Raw genomic sequence first — 10,968 nt, forward strand, 5'->3', positions numbered from 1 at the left:
CTGGAGGAACTTGGGGAAGTATGTAAAATTTGAGCTTCGTTAATTTGAAAAGAATGCATTATTATTTTAACCTTAATTAAATTTTATAAAATTGATAAAAATAAAATTTATATTCATTTATATACTGTCAAATATTATAATTTTAATATAAGTGAGATTTACAAATTGTAAATGTAAGTCCCCTAAAAAAAATAAAGCAACAGACCATCAGAACTTCATCACTTTCTTTTTTTCTTTTTCTTTTACGCCGCTCTCTTCTAAAGTTTCTCTCTTTTTAATTTCTTTCTCATATCTCATCTATTTCAAAATCTGATCACGTTATACTGTAGCTGAGGAATCAAACTACATTTTTACTCAATCAGATTTTCAAACAGAGTAAGTTTATTTTTACTTTAAAAATCCCTTATTATCTATTTTTCTCTATGATTTAATTATCAATCCTAGTGGGGTCAGTTGAGATAAGTGTTTCCCTCAACTTGATTAAGTTCATACTAAAATTTGGTAATTTTTGGATAACTTGCTTTAGATTCCTAAATTTTGGAGTGGTTCCCCTTGGTGAGGTAGAATTTCCATCAGAACAAGGAATTTCAGGTAAGGGAAACTAAATTTATTTTTTAATAGCACCCTAGGCTAGAAGAGTTGGATGTGGAGTGAACGTGGTCCCAATATTAATTTATCTTGTAGGGATGTTGTTTCTTTATATATCATGTTTGTTTTTACATTGTTTAAACTTGTAAAAATATTAGATTTTGATGGTTTAGTATTTAAGTGTTAAATAAGATTTAAATATCGTGGATTGTGTTTTGAATGATACTATATGATGAAAATGATATGGAATTGAATTCATACATTTGGGACAATGTATAGACTGATGTTTGGTTGTGTATTAAGTATTGATGCGTATGTAGTAAGAGAGATCTCCGAGCTTCACTGATAATCTAAGTCACCACTACAAAAAAAATATGTTTATTAGGATGGGCCAAAAACGGACGCTAACCATAAAAAACGAACGCAACAGTGTAACTATCGTGGGCTTAACGTTAATGGAAATTTCGAAGCTAATGTGCTCGATGTAAAAATATTGGCGGGTGAGGGCGACACATTGATGTCTTTTTTGCGTAGGTCAAGCCTACAAGGAGGTGACACAATTTTTAAACTAGCGTGGGTTTGACCTACATGTTGTCCACACAAAATGATATTTATTTAAAGGAGCGTGGGCTTAGCCTTCAAGGTGTCCACACATTTTTAAAGAAGCATGGGCTTAGCCCTTGTGAGTGTCACACATTTTTAATGAAGCGTGGGCTTAGCCCACGTGAGTGCAACACAATTTTTAAACTAGCGAGTGTTAAGCCTTCATGTTGGCCACAAATTAGTGTGGGCTTAGCCTTCAAAATATATTTTATATTATTTGTTTAAAGAAGTGTAGGCTTAGCCTATAAGTTTGCCACACAAAGAAGCGTGGGCTTAACCTACACTTTCATAAGCTCAAATAACGGGTAGTCCAGTTTCCAGTTTCATCTGATTATAATTAAAAAGAAAAATATTTTTTTATTAAAATAAATCAAAATTACATTAACTAATGTGGTAAATAGTAGTCTACAACTGTTCTCGCCGATTGACTAAGCGACTGGTTAACTCAAGGTTGAATGCTCCCTCCTGAATCTATCCCTTCTGAAACTGAATTCGTGAATCTTTGTCGCACCAAAATTAGGCTCCGCTGAGATAGAGAGCGCCCTACCTGTTGATTAGACTCCGACGATCAAGTCAGTTAGGGCTCACTCAAAAGTAACTAGTCAAAAAAGTGCGTAAAAAATAATATACCTTTATTTGGAGACTCACTCTCCTTTTATTGTCGTACATGCCACATGAAACTATTCTCACTGGAGATAAGTAAATCTTAACCGAAAATATTCTAAACATATTAATCTTTTTACATGTAACAGAAAAACTACCCGCCATGGTCACCAGTGATCTTCAGGTACCATCCGCAGGCCCTATTCTATTACCTCCGCATAACCCTATTTCAACTTCAACGGAGTGAGTTACAACAACTAGCCTCGTGTAACAAATATGCAACAAAAAATATGCAATGGGAAATATCTCATATATTCACAACAAACATGTCAAATGTAACAACATTATATTTACTGCCCCCAAATATATTTATAAGCGGGTGCACATATAAATTATTATTGGCAACGTCCCTAACGTGCACCATGGTCCTTCCCTGAAAGGGGCCATCTGCACAGGTCCATCTAAGACCATCGATCGAGCTGACCTCTCATACCTCAAAGAATCGAGCACACGAAAATGGTACTGAGAGCTGAACACTGGTCAATACAACAACCAATAACCTAAGTTTTTTTTTTAAATTGAAAAGGTTATCCATTTCCAATAACATTATCGAACCAAACTTATCACGGCTAAAAAAATTTCAAAGCCAATAAATTTTCACCGTCCAGAATGTTTTGAACATAAATCTTCTCATTTCACACACTTTTTTTCCACTTTTTAATACACAACCCACAACCATTTCCTACATAATTGCTTTAATATATATTATATACACGCAAAAGTGTATATATAATATTGACACCTTTCTTATTAACATCATGATATTACACTTATTGCAAATATAAACTACTTTTTCTAGTTTAAAACGGGATTGCGGTGATGGGCCATGTTCTTGCCGGTTGACTTGGTCGTCGGTAGACTTCTGCAAGCGAGCTCAGACTATGTCTGCATCGTGGTGGAACTTGTGCTTTCCTTAATGTCTGGATGTTGTTCCTGTTGAGACAAAGGGCGCCCTAACGGCCGATCGGACTCCGACAATCAAGTCAGTACAGGAGTTATAAGAAACAAGAAGTATCTAATATAATGCTTAATAAAGTGTTAGCCAAGCGTTAGAAACAATGTACCTTCACCTAGGGTTTCAACCCCTTTTTATAACCGCACATGCAGCAGTTGCACTTGAGATAAACAAATATTAACTGACAATAAGCACATTATCTTATATCTTTAACAGAAAATCACCTGCCACATGCACCAATGACCTTTAGATGCTAAACTACAGGCCACATTCTGTTATACATACACCTCTCTATCTTTTTAGGGTTAACAACAGGTATTTTATGTGCAACAAACAGATAAAATATCTGTTTATCTTTTATCTCCAAAATCACAACAGATAAAATATCTCTTTATATTTTATCTTATATCTTTATAAAATATCTCTTTATATTTTATCTTATATCTTTATAAAATATCTCCTTATATTTTATCTTTAAACACATGCAACTTGAATTTAAATCATAGCACATCATTAGAAAACTAGGCCCATTAACCAAACAGGCCCAACACCGCTACCTTGACTCTAAGTCCATGGCCGAGTTGACCTTTGTCCTACCCGAGAACCAAGTAGTAGCCGGTCCAAGACCGAGGACCGAGTTCCTATCCGGTACAGGCCAGAATAAGGGATGAACCCTAGTTCTATTGCAAGACGACCATGCATAGATGTGTGAACTCCACGCCTAGCATTGTTATGTTTGATAACAAAATCATCCCTTCCTCTAGTCCTAGGCATTTCTCCTGGAAAAAAAATGGCATCATCAATTAAGTTAGGTACATTTTCATATTAGTTGTCGAATAATAAAAACATATTATACATTAGTCATCAGTGTTTTCAAAGTCCCAATTGTCCATGTCATTGTCATCATGTTCTTCATCATCTTGACTTGATTCATTGACCTCATCTTCATCGTCATCATCACATACTATTTCGATAACATCATCATTGACGAGTTCAACCATTAATGTGTCAGCTAAGTCTTCTACTTCCTCAATTCTTGTAATTGGTAACACGTTAGGCATTTCATCAAACTAATAAGGTAAATCATGTTGTATGTTATCAACTTCAACATGACCTCAGGGTTTTGTTGTGATTACCACGCTCCACCCACGCAAGTTCCTACATATCTTTGGATAAGGAACATAGTAAAGTTGTCTTACTTTTTGTGGAAGAATGAACGGATCATATGGAATATATCTTCTACTCATCTTGAATGTTATATTCTGAATGAACTTTGGTGCCTCTATTATTGGTTGGATCAAACCAATCAAAAAAGAAAAGAGGAATCTTCTTACTTAAACCAAGATATTCTAATTTATAAATATGTTTGATGGGACCAAAGAAGTCATCTTGTCCTCCTTCAGTTACACCTTTTACATGCACCCCACAATTTGTGGTTTTCTTGCCTTCACTCCATGACTTTGTATGGAACTTGTATCCATTAACGAAGTACATGTTCCACGATGTTGTAGATGAATTAGGTCCCTAAGCTAATGCTTTCCTGTTTGGGTCAATTACCCTATTCCTCTCATCATAAACCTATGAAATAGTCACATAGTTGTTAAACTAAATAACACTTACTAAGTTGTTAATTAAATAACACTTACGTAGTTTTTAAACCATTCTGGAAAATGTCTATGTATACTTTCCTCTTCGTTGTTGTTGTTAACTTGTAAGAACAATCTTGAAATAAATAAGTAATCAATCATACACTGTAATTTAAACATATTCAATACAAATTGTGTTGTACTTAACTTACTCAAGTATTGGTTTAACTTCATAGAAATTGATGACGATATGTACATGGGCAAAATGATATTCATCATCATTTAGCCAATACTTTTTGCATGATCCACTAGGGCGGCCACATTTGTTGAGAACGAACAATATTGATTCAACTCCCTCATTTGAACTAGTCCGAGGATCATTTCTCAAACTTGTATTTGACAACAAACTTACATGTTGGAAATAATGAGAACAAAAATAAGTTATTTCACGGTGTACGTAGAATGCACATATTGAACCTTCTACCCTTGCTAAATTAGCCACTGATCATTTTGCATCTCTCATCAACCTACACCACATGTCAAGTTTTAAGTATTGAACAATAATTATGAACAATAAAATTGAGGATTGGGTGATTACCTTTCAAATGGATACATCCATCTGTATTGGACAGGACCACCAAGTATTGCCTCAGTAGGAAGATGAATAACCAAGTGTTCCGTTGAATCAAAGAAACCTGGTGGGAAAATTCTTTCCAATTTACATATAATGATAAATATATTTGCTTTCATTCGAATTAAATCATCCATCCTCAAAGAGTTACAACATAAATCTCTGAAAAATTGACTTATTTCAGCTATCGCACTCCAAACAAATTATGGTAATGACCGAAATGCAATTGGTAGTAAACATTCCATGAAGACATGACAATCATGACTTTTCATACTATGCATACTCCCTTTATCAATGTTTGCACACTTGACAATGTTAGAGGCATATCCATAAGGAATTTTTAACTTTGTAATCCATTTATAAATTGATTTTGCATCTTTTTTTGTGAAAGTGTAGTTTGTCTTTGGCTTTCCTAACTTCCAATTTCGTAGCTGAACCAATTCCAAGTCACCACGTCCACAAAATTCAGCAACATCCATTCTTGCCTTGTGATTGTCCTTTGTTTTATCCTTGACATCCATCACAGTATTGAAGACATTATCAAAAAAGTTTTTTTCAATGTGCATGACATCAAGATTGTGTCTTAGCAAATTGTGTTTCCAATATGGCAGATCCCAAAAGATTGATCTTTTTTTCCAATTATGATATTGTCCATACCTTAATAAGGTATTAAATGGACCATCAATCACCTTTGGAAAGTCTTGGATAAATTCCCACAATTGCTCTCCATTTAGGAAATTGGGAGGCTCATCCAATTCAATCTTGTTTTTCGTAAATCTCCTCTTGCTTCTCCTAAATGGATGATCAGTAGGCAAGAATCGACGATGACAGTCAAACCAACTACTTTTACCACCATGTGATAATGTAAAAGCTTTTGTGTCCTCCATACAATGTGTACATGCTAATTTCCCTTTTGTCCCCCATCTTGACAACATGTCATAAGCTGGAAAATCATTAATTGCCCACATCAAGCAAGCTCGCATGACAAAGTTTTCTCTTGTAGAGATGTCATATGTCATTACACCTTCATTCCATAATTGCTTAAGATCATCAATAAGAGGTTGCAAGTAGACACTATTTTTTTAGTTGGGTTACTTGGGCCAGGTATGAGACAAGTTAGAAACATGTATGGTTTGATCATACACATTTCAGGGGGAAAATTATAAGGAGTAAGAAATACTGGCCAACAAGAATATGGGGATGTTGAAGCTTGGACATTAGGAGTGAACCCATCAGAACATAAACCAAGTCTCACATGTCGCGGGTCAACAACAAAACTTGGATATATCTTATCAAAGTGCTTACAGGCTTCCCCGTCACATGGATGTCGCAGTATGCCATCTTCCTTTTTGTTTTCAAAATGCCATCTCATTTGCTTAGCAGATTCCACTGATGCATACAGTCTATGTAATCTTGGGATGATTGGCAAATAAAACATTATCTTCATTGGAATTTGTTTGTATCTTCCCTTGTCACCCTTAGGAGGAAAATACCGAGGAAGATGACAAAATTTGCATTCAGTTAAATGGTTGCCATCCTTGTAATATAACATGCACCCAACTTCACAACAATCAATTTTTTGGGCTTTCAACCCAAGACTTGATGCAATTTTTTTAGCTTCATAGTAGTTCTTTGGTATACAATTGTCTTTGGGAGCTACATCAACTAACAATTTTATGAAATTGTCTAAACATTTTTCAAGAGTATGCCAATTGGTTCTAACTACTAGTAGTCTGATGGCTATAGATAATTTTGTTTGGTGGCACCATCATAAATGGGTTCATTTGCAATTTCTAACATATCATAAAACCTTTGGGCTTCTGCATTAGGTGACTCTTCTACATATTCATCATCGTTGTCCATGTGACCATAATGACTTGTTATGTCTGCTTCTTGCATGTATGCATCATACACCATATTGGTCATTGAACCAATGTTATCAACAAGTATCGTTCTTCCATGGCTACTGGATGCATAATCAACATTGTCCTCACTTGACATCTCTTTTCCATGTTGAACCCATGCAGTGTAGTTAGGTTTAAAACCATGTTGTAGCAAATGAGCCCTCACATGTGATGGTGGAAGGATTTTCTCACAGACACACTTTATACAAGGACACCTTATCCCTCCTTCTAAAGTATAAAAAGTTTGATCCATTACCTTTGAAACAAATTCACTCACTCCAGTAATGAATTGTTTGCTAAGTCTCCTTGAAGGATCAAGTCGTTCATACATCCAACTTCAATCCATTTTTCTACATAGAATATATGTATATAGTAGTGATGAAATTATTAGTCAATATAACACCGCTCTATGAGTAGTGATATATAAGAATTATCAAACAAAACTATCATACCATATCCTAATGGTGTGAAATTAGCTCCAATTAAATCAGTTTTTTTAATTGAACGGGTCTTGTGAAGTCATAGGATTTGTGTGTTTGCTTCAATAATATATTAGATGGAATAAACAAAACCCAAATACTTATCTCACCAGAAAAACTACAAAATTGACCTAAAGGGTCTTACCACTGGAGGAATCTTAAAAGTGATTTTTGAAGGAGCTGAAGTCCTTATGTGTTTATGAGAGTCAACGGTCACTTCAAATTTGCACAAGCACAAACAAGATATATACAATTTAGCACAATGGAAAATATCAATTATATTCAACTTTTAAGTTTAATTATTAACCCAATTATAAGATCAACAACATGAAGTTCAAGGAAAGAAAGAGATATATTGTTGGATATTAAAAATTAAGGAGAAATAGATTAAATTTTGAAATAATTATATTATTATATTTTAAAATTAAAAAAATGCAACGTTAGTACAATGTTAAGATTGAGATATTGCATTGAACTTTTACTAAACAAAATAAAATGATAGAAGAAAGGTAAATAAGTCAAATTTTGTATCCTAGAAAAAAAAATTATGATCTAAGTTAGATTCTAAATAGCTAAACCACGCTGCTTTGAGGTCATTCTTTAATTTCATGAATAGAATACCCTAATCACATTCTTTAAGATAAATTTTGGAGTGCATGACATGTGGACATGGATACTCAATCTTTTATATGTCCTTTATTTGTGTTTACAGTGTACTAATATCACAAACTGCATGAATCATTTTTTTAGAGTAAACTTTTTTAGGTTTTTACTAAAAATAGTGATTAATTGATATTGAGAATGGATGGATTTTCACACACTCTCTCTCAAATCATTCTCTTAATATATACATAACTTTTTATTTATATAATCTTACTATATTTTCTAAATTTTATGTAGTTTGTGCTTACACACAGTACTTGCCATATGAGATTTAGCACAATTTAGGAGAATCACAAATTGACTAAAACAGATGTTGAAATAAGGGTGTAAATACTGCAGATTGATTGTACGGTAAATATAGAATGATTGAATAATAAATCTATATTTGTTTGTAAGAAATCCTAAAGTTAGGGAATTGGAATTATGAATTTATTTAGTAGATTTGCTCCAGATTTAAAGTCTTTATATCTAGAGATTATTTCCTTTATTTGAGGACATTTAATGCAGATTTTTTTCATTAGGTATTAGAGTTCTAGTCATTGTCTCTGTTTTTATCACTTATGGCCTTTAAGAGTGTGCAACCTTAATTGATGCACTTATTGTAACAGTCTTTATTGTTGTTTTCTCATAAAATCACCTATTACACAATCAATTGCTGATTTGCATCTCCATAATGTCTAATCCAAAATCAACAGAGGTAGGATTCAATATTAAAAAGGCTGAAAAACCTCCTGGGAACACTTTGAGAAACTCTTAAAAATATTTCCCTCACTTCAAGAAGATCCCAAATGGCCTCATTTATAGAATATTTGGGTTCACAACTTTTGTATATATCCACAATCCAAATAGAGACAAACTTCATCTAAAAAAGGTTGCTAGATTTCTTGGTTATTCAATTTTTTTTATCGACAAAGAATAAATCAAATTAAAAGGGGACACTTTAAGGGTGTCCCAACCTTTTAACATAAGTAATTTTAGGCTTTGTGATAGTATTATGAATGACACACATCATTCTTATCATAGATACATAAGCCCAAAAACTTACCCACCAACTTACTAAAAACACACCAGAGCAACCCAAAGTTACAAATCCCTACTGCATAGTAAGAATGCCTCTGCCTACATCAAGATATCATTGCAATAGCTATTACTTCATGGTTCTGCAACACTTTATGCAGCTAAAAAAAACATCTAAACACCAAAAAGCTTCTCCTAACAAATAGTAGACCATGCACCCTTCATACCACTACATTGCATCAATGTTAGACTTGCAGAAATGTTCAAAAAATCCACATAAAAGTCCTTGCAATCGGACCAAAAAAGATAATCTTCTAGGCACACTTAAACCTTGAGCGTGTGTCAAGACCTTCTAAAGAAAAGGCATGTAAACCACCCATATGCATTATAATCATCCAATACTACACCAAGAGCTACACTAGCTGTAGTAAAGCAAAACCAATAAATACCAAAAACATAAACCCCTAAGAATTGTTATAGCTGTAACGGGTATGAGCCAGAATATATACCATTTGTACTGGACCCAAAAAAGAGACATAACACCTATTGGTTATCTACTTAACACCACCAATCAACAAAAGAGGAATCAACTTGATGGTAAGCCAACTGGTCCACCATGCAAATGAACCTAATTTTTCAGTTTTCCTTTGTACTATACCACCAATAGCATGAATATAGGCTCCAGACATATGTTATTCCTTAATCTTCTATGCCTCTTAACCAACCCCAATCCCTTAACCAGCAAGACCCTACAACTTCTTGAACTAGCATTCTGGTCCATCTAGCTGCCCACACCATACAACAATATCACCTCATCAGCTTCTTACCTCCACAACCTCTTCTCATGAGCCATCCTGCACTAATCTAACCAGCGCCTGCACAATCTAACCACCCAACACAAATCAGCATGTGCACCAATCTAACCGTTAACATAGGCCTTCAATAAGTTCCACCTATACCAACCCCTACAAGGTGCATAACTCCATAGTCTAAGTTCACAACTCCAACCAATGTTTCGTTCAGCACTATGGTCCATCCATAACCTTCCTACTCATTACCCAACATAAGTAGCACCTGCACCAAGCTAGTTGCTGCCTTGGTAAACACTGCATGATCCTTCCATCAACCATTCCAGACCTTCTGATATCCCTCTGCTAGTATGGGAAAATGCTAAGGCTTCTTGGTTATTCAATAACTCATTCATAAAGTCTTTTGTTTTTCCATATGCTCCAACTAAAGCCTCCAAGAATAAACTTACAGTTAATATAATTATTGTTGGGGCAGAATTAGAAATTGAAACTAATAATATCATTGATGCTACTGAACTACAATAAAAAAACACTGGAATATGGCAACATATAAAAGCAAATATGCACCCCCTATAAAGAGAATATGGCAACACATAAAAAAATTCACATATCCATCAAGTTGGCACCACAATCCTCTCATCAAAAAAACCAGCTTAATACTACCCCTCCAATACCTACACCAACCCCTACCTTGTCTTCTAAGCCCCTGCACAATCACACTTCATGAACCACAACACTCACTTTCTCCTTCAGTTCCCTAAGCAATAACAATTCTGCAGCAACCAAAAGACTAGAAAGCCTTCTATTTAATTGTTGCAACATGTCTAATTCACCAAAGGTCCATACTAGTTTCAAAGCCTTGCCACTGGTTTTGCTCCACCCAAAGAGTGGATCTCACAGTCCACACCAAACCTCTTCCTATACAAAATCCTCCGTAGCCTCCAGAACCCAAAATTCTTGGTCCAAGGATTAAGTTGTTTCTACCATGGTGAATTACAAACCTAGGGTAAAATAAAATTACACAATATACACAAAAAGAAAGAAATTGGGAAAACCTAGGGTTGAGATTG

At 34.6% G+C, this 10,968-nt stretch overlaps 1 pseudogene; it reads right to left on the reverse strand.

Annotated features, from left to right (window-relative positions):
• Positions 1-4,603: 4,603 nt before the first annotated feature.
• LOC150024209 (uncharacterized) lies at positions 4,604-7,285 on the reverse strand (annotated as a pseudogene).
• Positions 7,286-10,968: the final 3,683 nt, after the last annotated feature.

This window comes from Phaseolus vulgaris, chromosome 10 (genome assembly GCF_051622355.1).
Source record: "Phaseolus vulgaris cultivar YP4 chromosome 10, ASM5162235v1, whole genome shotgun sequence".
Taxonomy (NCBI): domain Eukaryota; kingdom Viridiplantae; phylum Streptophyta; class Magnoliopsida; order Fabales; family Fabaceae; genus Phaseolus; species Phaseolus vulgaris.